The sequence below is a fragment of the Amblyraja radiata genome, chromosome 27 (genome assembly GCF_010909765.2).
Source record: "Amblyraja radiata isolate CabotCenter1 chromosome 27, sAmbRad1.1.pri, whole genome shotgun sequence".
Lineage (NCBI taxonomy): Eukaryota > Metazoa > Chordata > Chondrichthyes > Rajiformes > Rajidae > Amblyraja > Amblyraja radiata.
In genome coordinates, this window is record NC_045982.1 from 32,877,882 (window position 1) to 32,894,878 (window position 16,997).

At 47.2% G+C, this 16,997-nt stretch overlaps 1 long non-coding RNA gene across 1 annotated transcript; it reads left to right on the forward strand.

The window, feature by feature from the left end:
- The first annotated feature begins 229 nt into the window (after nucleotides 1–229).
- LOC116988253 lies at nucleotides 230–15,880 on the forward strand. Its single transcript, XR_004415900.1, has 3 exons — nucleotides 230–351; nucleotides 8,788–8,790; nucleotides 15,868–15,880. It is a non-coding gene; the product is annotated as an uncharacterized LOC116988253 (long non-coding RNA).
- Nucleotides 15,881–16,997: the final 1,117 nt, after the last annotated feature.

A 16,997-nucleotide genomic window follows, 5' to 3' on the forward strand; every position in this document is an offset into this window, starting at 1 on the left:
AATTTGAAAATAGAGACACTTGATTTTAAACACTGCTGTTACATGGAGTGATAATCATTTTGTCACACAGTAAAATGCTTCCCCCTCTGAATCTTTCAAATGCATTTAATGTGTGTCACTTTGTGAGGCAGGTTTGCCCATTGAAGTCACTGAGGCACACGTCAGATATAATTGGGTGTCCAAAAGAAACATTTTCTCTGAGATGTCACAGACCCATTCACACTTTTTTTCTGAGGTAAATATTCTTTTCATTTATACCTTTATGATGTCTATTTTTTTGTTCAAAGTTAATCTCATTGCAAAGGTACAGTACAATACACCACCATATCTAATCTGACAATGTTAACTTCAGTGTGCTGAGACGTGGCACCGACGGACGAGAAGCCGAAGCAAAGTGGAGCCAAATAACCGAATGGAAACGAAGCCGAAACGCCAACTAACCGAAAGGGTGGGACGCCTAAAAGCCAACTAACCGAAAGGGCGGGACGCCTAAAAGCAAACTCACCGAATGGTCGCTCTGCCAAAACCCCACCTACTCGAAAGGCGGCATCGCCTACAAGCCAACGAACCGAATGCCACTCAACAGAAAAGTCAAATAACGGACATGACATTGCTGGGAGGTGGGACTCGTCAGTGATTAGTCCAGACCCCTGTGTCCATCACATCACTGTGGAGGGATGAACATTGTCCCACACCTCCCCTCCACCCGACCACAGCCCGCGGAGGGTGGCCGTGGGAGAGTGCGGGCTGTCCCGAGGGATGCGCACCTTCGGCCGCTTACAACTTGGTGCTTGGGTTCAGATTGCCCGGTCACCTATGGGTTGTGTGGGAAAATGACCCCACCCTCCCGCCCATTTCTCAGTTCTCTGACCAGTCTTACTGTCTGACTACACTTTATGTCTGTTTGCCTTCTTGTTACTCCTCCAAACTAACAATGTTCTATACAACATTTTCCTTTGCCCTGTTTTCACACGTTACACTTCCTTATCTATGTACCTCCCACTCCCCTGACATCAGTCTGAAGATGGGTCTCGATCCGAAACGTCACCCATTCCTTCTCTCCAGAGATGCTGCCTGTCCCGCTGAGTTACTCCAGCATTTTGTATCTACCTTCTTTCAAACCTTTGCACTTATCTGTTTCAGCCACAACCTGGAATGGATGGCTGGTTGTTTCAAATGGATCACCAGGCAGGATTTGCCAGTGATCAAAGACCACTGGGCTTATATTGACTAGAATTCAGAAGGCTGAGAGGGAATCTTATAGAAACATATACAATTATTAAGAGATTGGACAGGCTAGATGCAGGAAAATTTTTCCCGATGTTGGGGGAATCCAGAACCAGTGGTCACAGTATAAGAAAAAGGGGTCGGCCATTTAGGACTGAGATGAGGAAAAAACGTTTTCACCCGGAGAGTTATGAATTTGTGGAATTCTCTGGCAGACAATTAACTGCCACGGATACAAATAATGTCATACACAAGAAAGGGCAGATGCTGGTTGACAAAAAGTGAACACACAGTGCTGGAGTAACACAAAGATGCAGCAGAAATTTGGAAACGTCATCCCGTCACCCATTCCTTCTCTCCAGAGATGCTGCCTGTCCCGCTGAGTTAAAGAGTGCCCACGGTAGACTCACGAGTCACTACGGTAAACTCACGGGCTACTACGTTCTTACAATGAGTTTAAAAGTTTTAAATTTTTACTTCAAGAGTAAATTTGACTCATGGAAATCTTTCATTATGTTGAAAAATTTTCATGACTTAACAAATTTCCCGAATACCTGCCGTTAGCGTTACGATTTCCGATGTTCCCGTTACGTTAATTCTATGTGATTACCATGAGTTTGATTTGTCTTAAACTCGGGATCACTCGTGGATGGACTCGCACCGTGAGACAGGGCCATTACTCAGTGTTCCCCTCTGCTCCAAGCGCACCAGGTTTTGTTCCGATCGGTGGAATATTACAAAATTATGAAGGTTTAAAAAATCGTGAGATGAGCAGATAGGTCATCTCGCCTGTCAGTCAACATTAAGGTAACGCCCCTTCCGGCACCCGCTGGAGAGTAAAGTGCCGGAGGCGGTGCTGAGTCCACAAGTGCTGATTGAGTCCGCAAGAGTGAATTCAGGAAGGCCGCTATGTGGAGTCGGGAGGTGCTATGTGGTACAGCAGCTGGTGGCCGCTGAGTGGAGTCCTTCCCCCCCCATACAGACCCCCTCCCCCACAACCCCACACCCCCCCATTCCCCCTTCACCCTTCCCCTCTCCCCTCCTTCCCACTCACCCCCTCTTCCCCTCCCCCCCTTTCCCCCTTCTGCCCCACCCCCACCTCCCCTCACACCCCCTCTCCCCACAGACCCACACCCCTCCTTTACCCCTCCTCCATTCCCCCCATCCGCCACCCCCATACCACCCCACCTCACACACCACCTAACGCCCCACACCATCCCACCCCCTCCCCCCACACCAACCCCTCCCCCACACCACCCCTCCCCACACCACCCCTCTCCCCCACCATGGTGGAATATTGCATTGGCGACCAGGCCTCCTGTGTGACTGGGACCCAACGCCTCCCACTTAGTCTAGTATCCCTTTAAACCTATGCTACCCAAGTACCTGTCTAAATGTTTCTTAAATGTTGTGATAGTACCTAACTCAACTACCTCCACTGGCAGCTCATTCCATATACCTATCACGTTTACCCCTCAGGTACCCCTCCGGTTCCTAGAAAATCCTTCCCCCCCCCACCTTAAACCTAAATCCACTGGTTCTCAATTCCCCTACTCTGGGCAAAAGACGGTGCGTTTATCCGATCTACTCCTCTCATGATTTTGTATACCTTTATAAGGTAATCTCACATTCTCCTGTTTTGCAAGGAATAAAGTCCTAGCATGCTCAACCTCTCCCGCAAGCTCTGGCCCGCGAGTCATGGCAACATTCTCATACATCTTTTCTGCACCTTGTCAAGCTTGAGAATATCTTTCCTGGAACATGGTGACCAGAACTGAACACAATACTGTGAATGTGGTCTCACCGATGTCTTGTACAACTGTGACATAACCGCCCAATTTCTATACTCAGTACTCAGACTGATGAAGGCCAATGCGCCGAAAGCCTTCTTGATCAATCTATCTACCTGTGACTCCACTTTCGAGGAACTATGTACTTCATAAGTTCATAAGTGACTGGAGCAAAATTAGGCCATTTGGCCCATCAAGTCTACTCCGCTATTCAATCATGGCAGATCTTTCTCTCACCCCATTCTCCTGCCTTCTCCCCATATCCCCTGACACCCGTACGAATCAAGAATCTATCTATCTGTGCTTTAAAAATATCCATTGACTTGGCCTCAACGGCCTTCTGTGGCAATGTATTGCACAGATTCACCACCCTTTGACTAACTCATCCACTCTCTGATGTGACCTCGGAGATCCCTCTGTAGCCGGGATGCTCATGGCAGGCAGGCCCGGCAACCCACCACGATCTCTGGCAGGATCGGGAACCCGCCCGAAGGCTCGCTGTCGGCTGAACCTCACCTCAATGCTCGCAGTCAGTGGGACCTCGCCTGAAGGCTCAGTGGATGGCGCATGTGTAAAATATGCACTATTGATTGTTGACTATTAGCTCTCTTGCGTGCTATCCAGTCAGCAAAAACCTTACACATGATAACAATGAAGCTATCCACAGTGTACAGATACAGGATCAGGGGTATAATGTTTACTGCTCGAAAAAGCCCAGTAAAATTAATCAGAAACTTACCTATAATTAGTTGATGTTGTGTTTAAATGGCATGGTCGAGGGATTCTTAACAAGCAAACTGATAAGGGCATTAATTGGAATGAAGAATGTCATGATTTGTCTGTACTACATACAAATTGAACAGGACGGCCAGCAATGTGATTCACCCTGAGATATGTAAATGCACTTTTAATGCCACTTTAGACATCTATACTGGTGCTAATGATGCCATTTTTTTTGGACTATGGAGAACCTCCTTCTCAGAACCTCCTTGACTCTCAGTCTTAGTAAATGCAAGTCACTACTGGAAATATCTTTACCTGCTGGTTACTTGGCTATAGATAGTTTATCTTCAGTTCATATAGTGTAGTTTATTGTCACGTGCACAGTCGCATGCTAACCAGTCAGCGGAAAGACAATACATGATTACAATTGAGCCATTCACAGTGTACAGATGCATGATAAGAGAATAACTTGAATAACCTTTAATGCAAGATAAAGCCAGTGAAGTCCAATCAAAGATAGTCCAAGGGTGCTCAATGAAGGAGATAGTAGCTCAGGACTGCTCACGTTGTGGTAGGATGGTTCAGTTGCCTGATAACAGCTGGGAAGAAACTATCCCTGAATCTGGAGTTGTGTGTTTAGACACTTCTGTACCTTTTGCCTGATGGGAATGGGGAGAGGAGGGAATGGCCAGGGTAAGACTCGTTCTTGATTATGCTGCTGGCCTTGCCAAGGTATAAATGGAGCCAATGGAAGAGAGGTTGGTTTGTGTGTGTTATCTTTGGATAATTGAGGGCGGATGTTCTGGGAATGGGGGCCTGATGTCTCAGCAGACCTCGGTATCGGGAGGGAGCCGCTGGAGACATCGGACACGAGTAGCAAGGGTGGCTAGGAGGGTGAACTGGGGTAATACGTCCAGCACCTGCAAAGTCGGCTAAACCAAGATGGTGGCGCTGGCTTAACAGCTGTGGCCCACCTGCAGTCCGTCTGTTTTTTTCTTTCTTTTTGTTCCTTGTCATGTTTTAGTTAATTTTGTTTTATTAAGTTGTGTATGTGTGTGGGTGGGGTGGGAGAAACATGTTTTGGTCTCTTCCTTCGGGGGATGCGACTTACCTTTCTGTCGTATTCCCCGTCCCCGTCTCCGTCTGCGCCGAGGTCTAATGGCGGAGCTGGCGGCCTCGGTGCTGTGGCGGCGGCAGCGGAGATCCGACTCGGCCCCGGAGCTGTGGCGGAGGCAGCGGAGACCCGACTCGGCCCCGAAGCTGTGGCGGAGGCAGCGGCAGCGGCGGCGGCAGCAGCGGCAGCGGAGACCCGACCCGGCCCCGGAGCTGTAGCGGCGGCAGCGGCAGCGGCAGCGGAGACCCGACTCGGCCCCGAAACTGTAGCGGCGGCAGCAGCGGCAGCGGAGACCCGACTTGGCCCCGAAGCTGTGGCGGAGGCAGCGGAGACCCGACTTGGTCCCGAAGCTGTGGCGGAGCCAGCGGCAGCGGCAGCGGCAGCGGCAGCAACGGCAGCGGAGACCCGACTCGGCCCCGAAACTGTAGCGGCGGCAGCAGCGGCAGCGGAGACCCGACTTGGCCCCGAAGCTGTGGCGGAGGCAGCGGAGACCCGACTCGGCCCCGAAACTGTAGCGGCGGCAGCAGCGGCAGCGGAGACCCGACTTGGCCCCGAAGCTGTGGCGGAGGCAGCGGAGACCCGACTCGGCCCCGATGCTGTGGCGGAGGCAGCGGCAGCGGAGACCCGACTCGGCCTCAGAGCTGTGGCGGTGGCGGCGGCGGCAGCGGCAGCGGCAACGGAGACCCGACTTGGCCCCGGAACCGTGGCGGCGGCGGCAGCGGAGACCCGACTCGGCCTCGGCCTCGGAGCTGTGGCGGAGGCAGCAACCACCCGCGGAGTTTGAACCGTCGCCTCGGCGCAGAGGGAGAACAAAGAGGGAAGAGACAGAGACTTTAAGATTTTGCCTTCCACCACAGTGAGGAGGTGTGTGGTGAACTCACTGTGGTGGATGTTAAATTTGTGTTGATTGTGTGTTTTTGTCATTTTTATATTATATGTATGACTGCAAGGAAACAAAATTTCGTTCAGACCGAAAGGTCTGAATGACAATAAACGCATCTAATCTAATCTAATTTAAGGAGGGGCCCCGGGCCACAAAGATGGGCGGGCGAGGAGAGGGACGTCGGTTCGCAGGCCGATCCAGTCGAAGGTGACAGAGGAAAGCCCTGCAGGAACCTGGGGCTTACCTGGATCGGGAAGTGCTCCACTTGACCGAGTGCGGAAATGGTGGAAATGGCGCGGAAAGTGGAAATGGTGCCAAAACATCGCATGTGTAAATATGTAAAAATAATCTCACTACACAATTGCACATGTGACAAATAAACCACCTTTAAAAAATGAACACTTGGCTAAAAATAGTTTATCTTTGGATAATTGAGGGGGAATGGGGTAGAAAGGGGACACGGCTACAGGTGGTTTATATTCGGATAATTGGGGAAAGCTAATGGGGAAAAGAGGATTTATCTCATAAAGAGAACAAAAAAAATAATATATACAAAAGATTACAATTTGTAAGAGTTAGAAAGTATCCTTTCCTTACACTCCAAACCTATGCATTCATACAACATATCACAGGAACAGGTCATATGGCTCAAAATGTTTTTTTTACTTCAGCAATAAACATTATTCAGAATTAAAAAAAATATACAGAACAAAAACTGTGCCGACCCCCTTCATACATTATTAGTGTCTGGACATTCAATAGTGGCACACTCAGTAGTGTTTGCACATATCTTTCAAGAAAATATCCTTGCCACTCATGTCCCCCCCCCCCCCCCCCCCACCCCCAGGTGATATCCTTTCCCTTGTTTGAGGTGTGTCGCTACTGGATTCTGCCCCTCAATGTTGGGCAGCGGAAGGATCCTAGAGTGTGGTCCTCTCCTACTGGCCTTTCGTGTTGGCTGCACCAAGCCTCTGTCTGTCCCTCAACATGTGGTCATGCACTGTTGAACGCAATGCCAATCTTAAATAATCTCAGCGACCCAATCTTTTAGTCTAACATGGCCAGTGAATGGTAGTAGGGCTCTAGGGAGTGTTGTAGAGCTGAAGGATCTAGTAGTGCAGGCACAAAATTCCTTGAAAGTGGCGTCACAGGTGGATACGGTGGTCATAAAGGCTTTTGGCACTTTGGCCTTCATAAGTCAATGTATTGAGTATAGAAGTTGTGAGATCATGTTGTGGTTGGATAAGGCATTGCTGAGGCCGCATTAAGAGTATTGTCTTCAGTTTTGACCGCCTTGTTACAGGAAATATATTGTCGAGCTGGGAAGGGTGCAAAGAAGATTTAAGAGCATATGGGATGGATTTGAGGGCCTGAGCTACAGGCAGAGATTGAGCAGGCTAGAAATCTATTCCTTGGAGCACAGGAGGTTGAAGGGTGATCTTATAGAGGTTTACAAAATTATGAGAGGAATAGAACGGGTAAACACACCGGGTCTCGTGTCCAGAGAAGGGGAATCGAGAACCAGAGGACTTAGGTTCAAGGTGAGGAGAGGGTAAGATTAAATGGAACCTGAGAGGTAAATTTTTCACACAGAGGATTGTGGGTGTATGGAACAAGCTGCTGGAGAAGGTAGTTGTGGCAGGGACTATCGCAACATTTAAGAAACAGTTAGACAGGTACATGGATAGGATAGGTTTAAAGGTGGTTTAAGGCCAAATGCAGGCAGGTAGGACTGGTGCAGATGGGATATATTGGTTGGGGTGGGCAAGTTGGGCCAAATGGATGTATGACTTAATGACTCTAAGACTATGCTTTCAAGACAGTGGGATGCCCTGACCCACACTGCCCTAGTGGTATGTGGTGATTTTGGAAGAAGAGTTCTATTGTTAAGTGAATAATTCTCCATTCAATGTTTATAATTCAAGTCTAATGAAAGGGGCGGAAAGAAATTCATGCAAAATGGGGCACAACAAAAAACGTCACTAAATTTGTAATGTATTCCGAGAGAGAGGCTAATTCACAAGGCACATTTACACATTGATTACAAAATAAACTATGATCAGTACTACTAGAGTTACCGGAGCGAAAACCATCAGCCACTTAGCAGCTTCAAAAGAAATTGGGGAAATCCATTCATTAGTGAGTTGAGTAGGCTCATCGAGAGTGCCTTTCCACTTGTACTTATTTTGTACTTAGGAAGTTTAATTTGAAACAAACTACTGGCATAAGGGTTGTTCAAAATGACACAATTTCTGACAATGACACTCCTGAAGAATTGACTGTCAGGGGATTGAGATTTTTCCCTTCAATGTTCGATTAAGCAGATGAACATATTAAGCATATTAAACAGGTGGCCGCTCCTCTCTGAGAGACAAGAGCCTTTTGGGATTCTGTGGGAATGATGTAAGTGTGAGATGATCCTACTGTCTTGTATAATTGATTGAGTGTATAACTTAGCAGTTCTCTGATACAGAAACCATCACCCTGGGACAACAATGACTGAAAAATATATCTACTGCTCGTGGCAGTATTGCAGTGATTTTGGAAGTACATTATGGCTCTGTTGCGAGCGGCTGCCTCACAGTGCAAGAAACCTCCGTTCCATCCTGACTCCTCGGGTGCTGTCTGTGTGGAGTTTGCACGTTCTTCCTGTGACCGCGTGGGTTTCCTCTGGGTGCGTTTCCTCCCACATTCAAGATGTACAATTTTGAGGGTAAAATGGCCTCTGAACATTACCCCAAGTGCGTAGGGACTGGATGCAAATTTGGTATAACCTTGAAATAGTGTGAGCGGATGATCGATGGTCCGCATCGACTTGTCGGGGTGAACGCATTGTTTTCATGCTGTATCTTTCAGACATGAGTTTAGTGTATTGTCTCATTTACCGATGAAAAGCTTTTATTGCATGTTAACCAGTCAGCAGAAAGACAATACATGATTACAATCGAGCCATTTACAGTGTATAGATACATAGGAAAGGGAATAACATGCATAAACTTTAGTGCAAGATAGTCCAATCAAAGATAGTCCAAGGGTGTCCAATGAGGTAGCTAGTAGCTTAGGACTGCTCTTTAGCTGTGGTAGGATGGTTCCATTGTCTGATAATAGCTGGGAATAAACTATTCCTCAATCTGGAGGTGTGCGTTTTCACAGTTCTATACTTTTAGCCGGATGGGAGAGGGGAGAACAGGGAGTGGCGGGGGTGCCCATTGATTATGCTGCTGGCTTTACCAAGGCAGCGTGAGGTATAAATGGAGTCAATGGAATGTTGGTCTGTTTGTGTGATGGGCAGGGCTGCGTCCATAATTCTCTGCAATTACTTGTGGTCTCAGATGGAGCAGTTCCTAAACCATGCTGTGATGCGTCCCAGTAAAATGCTTTCTATGGAGTTTCAATCAATCAATGATATAGTTATTCGCATGTGAACATATATGCTTCCTGCTTGTTGTAGATAGACAGCAAGTGTTGCACAAGCAATATTAAATGATGGTAACATCCCAGGCCTTGAAAAATGGTCGCCATCTGAACAAACATATGATTAATGTATTCCACACACCCTTTTCAGTCCCATTCAGCAAGGCTACACATCATTCATGCTCACCCACAAAGTAATTGCAAAGTAACAAGCAACAATTCACGCACGATCATGTAAAACATAATGCAATATGAACGAGGAATATGAGCTCAATTATGTCCAGTGGTGTACATGTGTTAGAAGGAAAGATTGGAGCCTAGCTTAGCTTACAGTTTAGAGAAACAGGCCCTTCGGCCCACTGAGTCTGTGCCGACCAGAGATCCCCGCACACTAACACTATCCTACACATACTAAGGACAATTTTACATATATACCAAGCCAATTGGCCTACAAATTGTGCAAATTTTTAATATAAACATTTAAAAGAAAAGGCTGGATGGCAACAGTTAGTTTATATTAAACTTATCTCCACACTCCGCACTCCACTGAGGTTTGCCAAAGAAACAGGAACGACCATTAAAAATAAAGGGATAGCATTACAATTATTTAACTGAAAAATGATGCGTGATGTTTTGGGTCGGGATCCTTCTTCAGTCTGAAGAAGGATCCCCACCCAAAATGTCACCCATCCTTTATCTCCAAAGAAGCTGCCTGGCCCATTGAGTTACTCCTGCACTTTGTGTGGGGGTAACTCATCTTGAGTATAACACATCTTGGGTATAAACCAGCATCTGCAGTTCTTTGTTTCCACATTTTGGACATTAATGTAGATGGGTTTGTTAACAAGTTTGCAGACGACACCCCGATTGGTGGAGTTGTGGATATTGATGACGGCTGTCAAAGGACACAGTGGGATTTAGATCAACTACATAAATGGGCTGTGAAATAGAAGGTGGTTTAATCTAAACAAGTGTGAGGTGCTGCACTTTGGGAGGCCGAATGTCAGGGGAAAATATACAGTTCATGGCAAAACCCTTACCAGCATCAATCTGCAAAGGGCCTTGGGGTCTAACTCCATAGCTCCCTGAAACAGGCAACACAAGTAGATGAGGTGGTCATGAAGGCATACGCTAAGCATCATTGGTTGAGTATAAGATCAGGAAGTCACGTTGCAGCCATATAAGACTTTAGTTAGACCGCATTTGGAGCGATTTGTGCAGTTCTGGTTGCCCCATTACAGGAAGATTGTGAAGGCTTTGAATAGGATGTACAAGAGGTGTACGAGAATGCTGCCTGGATCAGAGGGTACAAACTTTAGGAAGAGATTGGACAAACTTTATTGTTTTCTCTGGAATGTCAGTGGTTGAGAGGAGACCAGATAGAAGTAGATAAAATGATGACAGGCACAGAAAGGGTATGTGCAAGTATAGGGTATGTGGAATAAAACACATTCATTTAAGAGTTGTGGGTTTTGCAGCCCGAGCCATCATTTAATGAGAAGGTGCCTCATGAGGCTGCTGTGCTCCTCAAGGTGTCACTACACCCGCAATGCTGTTAGACAGGGGTTTCTAGGATTTTTACCCAGAAATAGTGAAGGAACAGTTATATGTTCCCAGGTAATTGACAGCATAGATCTGCAAAAGGATCTTGGGGTTTACGCCCGCAGCTCCCAGAAAGTGGTGATACAAGTAGACATGCTTCATTGGTCAGGGCATCGAGTAAAAGATCAAAACGCCATGCTGCAGCTTAAGAAACCTCTGCTTTGGTGTGAGGATCGGAGGGCAACTTGTGTTCCCATTCTGTTCCCATCCTTCTGCTGCCCTTGAACTTGAAGCTGGTAGAGGTTTTGGAATTGGAAGGTGCTGTCTAAAGTATCTTGGTCAGTTCCTGTGGTGCATCCTGTAGATAGCACAAATACTATTGTGCAATGGTGGTGGCGTGAGTGAATGTTTGTGGATGGCGCGCCTATCAAGCCGATAACTGTTTTCTATAGCAACCAGCTACTTATTCCTTACTTTAGAGATATAGTGTGAAAACAGGGCACCAAGCCCACCAAGTCCACGCCCACCAGCAATCACCCACGCACACCAACACTATCCTACAAACCTGCACGTCCTTGTTGGGGGAAAGAGGAGCACCTGGAGGAAACCCACGCGGTCACAGGGAGAATGTACAAACTCAGTTCAGACAGCACCCGTGGTCAGGGTTGAAACCCTGTCTCCGGTGCTGTAAGCAGCAACTCTACTGTGCCACCCCCGAGTGTTGTTGAAACTGCACTTATCCAGGGAAACCTCCCAATTCTGGATGCCAGCCACAAAAACAGGGACATATTAACAGCAGGAACAAGGTAATAGGTTTGGCACCATCATCTTCATTGCTTTATTGCCCTTACACCAAACAAGGACAAAGCAAGTGTCCAAAGTAATTACTGGTGGGAAATATGTTACCTCCATTCTGATTCCTTGAGATCGGGGTAGAAAATGAACACTAAAAGCCTTTGTGGATTTTATTGGTAGAAACATGGTGGTTAAATGGAAACATATTTAATTGCAAGTTATTTACTGTGTTTAATTTGGAAATAAACAACTGAGATAGAACACCTCTTGCTCTGAGAAATGTTTTCTGAAGGTTGATATACTGTAAATTATATCAGTTGTGATGACATGGGTGCAGCAAACAGCCAGTAAATCCCTGCAATAACTATTTTTAATGAGGCTCAGGCTGAAAAAGGATGATTCAAACTGACATATTAACGAGTGCATAATGACGGCTGAAGAATGGTGGATGTAACTGATAACAAAGCTCACATAGAAATCAGTTAGGTCAAAGTAGAAATGGGTAGTGAAGTTACCACCCTTCTTAGCTCAATGTTTCAAGCCGCAGGTGCCCTCAACCATGAAAGAAGAAGATTACAGAAACTGGTGGACACAGCCTGGTCTGTCACAGGTACTGACCTCCCCACCATCAAAGGGATCTATAGGAGGTGCTGCCACAAACTCCCGTTTGATTGCAACCTTGTCGTGGTTGGGGAGCTTGTGTGTCTCAGTGACCCCTAGAGCTATGCCAGCGGGGGATTCGTCTCCTGTTAGGGTCTCCCATGCTGGACAGGTCGAAGGGTAGAGGGGAGACGAAGAGCGATCCACTGGTCCTCTAGGTTGGAGGTTGAGCACAGGGCTAACAACCCTGTCTTGTAAAACAAATATGTTACAGAAACAGCAACTGAAGGAATCAACACTACTGGGCGTGATGGACTTCCAGCCAACAATGGACCTGACCTGGGGTAGTGTCCAGAAGCTGGCCCAGAACAGGCAGGAGTTGAAACCTTCGTTGCTGCCCTACATGTCAGGAGGCATAATAGGCAGTAAGTAAGTAAGGAAGGAAGCTGCCTCAAAAAGGCAGCCAGCGTCATCAGAGACCAACACCGCACTGACCATTATCTCATTCGACTCATGCTATGGGGACGAAGGAATAGTAGCCTGAAAAAATTGATCTCCATTTTCATCCCAACAACCACCAGGCACTTGAACACGACAAACAACAACTAAACCAGGAACTATGAACTGTCTTGATCATAAGGTCATAAGGTCATAAGTGATAGGAGTAGAATTAGACCATTCGACCCATCAAGTCTACTCCACAATTCAATCACGGCTGATCTATCTCTCCCTCCTAACCCCATTTTCTTGCCTTCTCCCTATATCCTCTTACACCTGTAATAATGAAGAATCTATCTATCTTTGCCTTAATAATATCCATTGACGGCCTTCACAGCCTTTTGTGGCAAAGAATTCCACAGATTCACCACCCTCTGACTGAAGAAATTCCTCCTAATTTTCCTGAAATAATGTCCTTTAATCTGAGGCTATGACGTCTAGCCCTAGACTCTCCCACTAGTGGGACCATCCTCTCTACATCCACTCTATCCAAGCCTTTCATTAGTCTGTATATTTCAATGAGGTCCCCCCTTTTTCTTCTAAACTCCAGCAAGTGCCGACAAACGCTCATCATAGGTTAACCTACTCTTGGTTGCTTTAACCCTTGGTAGCTTTCAGGACTTTGGGCTTTTATTGACACTAATATTGTTTTTATTTAATTAATTGAACTTTGTTTTGTTGATTATGTTGGCTATGAGTACTGTGTTTACAGATCTGTTATGCTGCTGCAAGTAAGAATATCACTGTTCCATTTTCGGACTAATGACATTTAAACTCGATTGATGGACACAAAGTGCTGGCAGGCGGCATCTTTAGAGAGAAGGAATGGGTGATGTTTTGGCTCGAGGCCCACCTCAGACATGAAACGTCAACCATTCCTTCTCTCTAGAGATGCTGCCTGTCCCGTTGAGTTACTCCAGCACTTTGTGTCGATCTTCGGTGTAAACCAGCATCTGCAGTTCCTTCCTACACATTTAAACACCATTGACTTGACATTGCAAAACTCTAATCTGAGGACCTCCGATCGATGTACTCATACTGGCTGCAAGGTCCCTGACAAGGATACGCCAGAGATTTGAAGCACCCAGTTTAGATATAGGTGAGAAAATCACAGAAGATGGAAATTTACCTTCCTCCTTTGGAAGAGATTTACTTTTCTGCCACAGAAGGTAGTTGAGGCCAGTTCATTGGCTATATTTAAGAGGAAGTTAGATGTGGCCCTTGTGGCTAAGGGGATCAGAGGGTATGGAGAGAAGGCAGGTACAGGATACTGAGTTGGATGATCAGCCATGATCATATTGAATGGCGGTGAAGGCTCGAAGGGCCGAATGGCCTACTCCTGCACCTATTTTCTATGTTTCTATGTTTTCATTCCCGACTGCTAAAGTGCCAGCTGTTGCTAGCTTTTTTTTATCTGTCCTCCCGGGTGCCACATTCCTAGTGTTTAAATGACCGATGACCTCCGAAGGCAAGATCAATCATTTGCAATTGGTTTGGGACCTGCTGCTTCAGTTACTTCAGTTGCAGAATCCACAACGGTTGACCTTTGCTGATGTAACCGAAGTTGCTGAGATTGAGAAATGTCGGCTGACACATCCAGCTGGGGGAAATCCAGTTCAGAAAGTTTCACCGACATAACGCCCATGAAACTTTATAATACAGCGATAGGGCGGCATGGTAGTGCAGCGGTAGAGCTACTGCCTTACAACGCCAGTGACCTGGGTTTGTTCCTGACTACGGGTGCTGTCTGTACGTTTGTACGTTCTCTCCGTGACATGCGTGGGTTTTGCCTGGGTGCTCCAGTTTCCTCTCACACACCAAAGACGTATAGGTTTGTAGGTGGATTGGCTTGGTTATCAATCTAAAATTGTCCCTAATTTGTAGGATAGTGTTGGCGTGTGGGAATTGGTGGTCGGTGAGGACTCAGTAGGCCGAAGAGCCTGTTTCCGCGCTGTATCACAAAAAAAAAGATAATGGTCCATGTAAACCATGAGGACTGACAATTTAAAAAAAATTAAATTAATTCTCGAAGCGAGCATCATTGGCAAGATCTTGTTGCCTTAGAAGGCTTAGATTTATTACTGAAGTGCCATGAGAAGCTTTGTTTTGTATGCTATCTAATCAAATTAGATAATACTATATGCAGGGAATGGAGGGATACGGATTATCCGAGGTCGATAGGAGATGGTCTTGGCATCATGTTTGGTACAGACATTGCTGGCCAAAGGGCCTGTTCTTGTGCGGTACTGTTCTATGTTGTGCATGCGAGGGGCAAAGTTTAAAGGAGACTAGGCTAAGTGGGACCCATTGGGTCCCATTCTCACATGGGAGGCCTGGTCCCCCAAAGCAATATTCCACCACTCACACATAGGGTTCTCATTGTGACATAGAACACGCAGGTATTACTGCGCAGGCGCAGTTGACGGGCACTGTAAGTGGAAAAGGGATTTATTAAAGCTTAAAATGTGAATAACTCTTAACATATGGCCTACCCCTGCCGATACCGCTTGAGTGGCCTAATGCTTCCACTGGCATGGCCGACCGCTGCTGCTGGTGGGGTGTGTGTGTGGCGGGGGGGTGTGGGAGTTGGGGGTGTGTTGGTGGGGGTGGTGTGGGGGGTGTGGGGGTGTGGGGGGAGGGGGGGTGCGGAGGGGGGAGTGGGGGTGTGGGGGAGGGGGGTGCGGAGGGGGTTGTGGGGTGGGGTTGTGTGATGGAGGGGGATTATGGGGAAGGGGATGTGTGGGGGAGGGGGAGTGTGGGGGAGGGGGTGTGTGGGGGAGCGCTGTGAGGGGGGGACAGTATGTGTGTGTGGGCGGGAGGCATGTGGGGGGATGGTGGTTTTTGGGCAGGGTATGTGTGAGGGGGAGGGATTTTTGTGAGGGTTGGGGAGGGGGTGTATGTGGGAGGGGTGTGTGTGGTGGTGGGAAGGGGGGTGTGTGGGCTCAGCGGCTCCCGGCTCTGACAGCACTCACCTGGTGTCAGGACCTGGCTCCGGACTCAGCGGCTTCTGGCTCGTGGTGGTGGTTGCAGCCGCACCCCCACCCACGGAACACAGCCCCCGCACCCCCGCAAACACAGCCCCCGCCCCCGCAGGCCGGTGCGGACTTGGTGGGCCGAAGGACCTGTTTCCAAACTAAACTTAACTAAATGTGTGGGACAAGCTTTTTTAAACAGAGTGGGCGTAGTCTCGACAGATAGGAGAGTGGCATTTAAAAGTCTTTTGGATGGGCACATGGACATGCAGGGCATGGAGGGATATGGATCACGTGCAGGCAGAGGAGATTAGTTTAATTTTGGCATCATGTTCAGCATGGACATTGTGGGCTGAAGGGCCCGTTCCGGTGCTGTACACTCTATGTTCTGGGACAGAGGAGAGAAAAACAAAGACTATTGCTGGACTGTGGCATGAAAAAACCCAGGATGGTAGATATAGAAAATGAAAGATGATGTTGGAAACATCCAACAAGTCAGACAACAAGTGTATGGACAGAAAAATAGAGTTGGACATTACAGATTGGAAACCTTTCATTAGAATTAGCCGGTACCTCAGGTGCTTGTTATTCAATCCTTCCATTTGTTGCTGTATATATCCTTCAAATATATCTTCATTTTTAGCCTAAATGTTATTTAAATTGGGAAAGAATGTGTGACTGCTTCCTTCGAAGATGGCGCCCAACGCAGGCGACTATATGCGTGCTGGCCACAGAAGCAGATCTATAATACTTATTATAATCGCTCCACACTCTTAAATCTTTATTCCCTTATCATGTACCTATGCACTGTAAATGGCTCGATTGTAATCATGTATTGTCTTTCTGCTGACTGGATAGCTTTTCACTGGACCCCGGTACACAGGACTATGAACTGAACTGAACTAGTGTGGCAGAGTAAATTCCCACAGGAGCATTGTTGGATGAAGGGTGTTTGCTTAAACGCAGTCAATTTCTGATATAGTCTGACACTTGTACTCTTCATGAGGCCTTATGATGGCAATCGTAAGCAGGCAAAAGCGGATTGTTCATGTATTTCACACACATGTATTTGTTTGAAGCACTTCCCTGCCACAAATCCAAACTCGAGCTTCAAATGTTCACTGATCGGCAGAATTGGTCACTGATTTAGGCGGAACGGTGGCGCAGCGGTAAGTTGCTGCCTTAAGGCACGCGCCAGAGACCCAGATTCGATCCTGACTACAGATGCTGTCTGTATGGGGTTTGTACGTTTTCCCCATGACCTGCATGGGATTTCTCCAGGAGCTCTGGTGCGGAGGTTAATCGGCTTGGAAAAATTGTAAAATTTGTCCTTAGTCTGTGCAGGATGGTGTTAGTGTGCGGGCTTTGCTGGTCGGCGTGGACTTGGTGGGCTGAAGGGTTTGTTTCCGAGCTAAAGTAAAACTCTCTAAACTAAATCT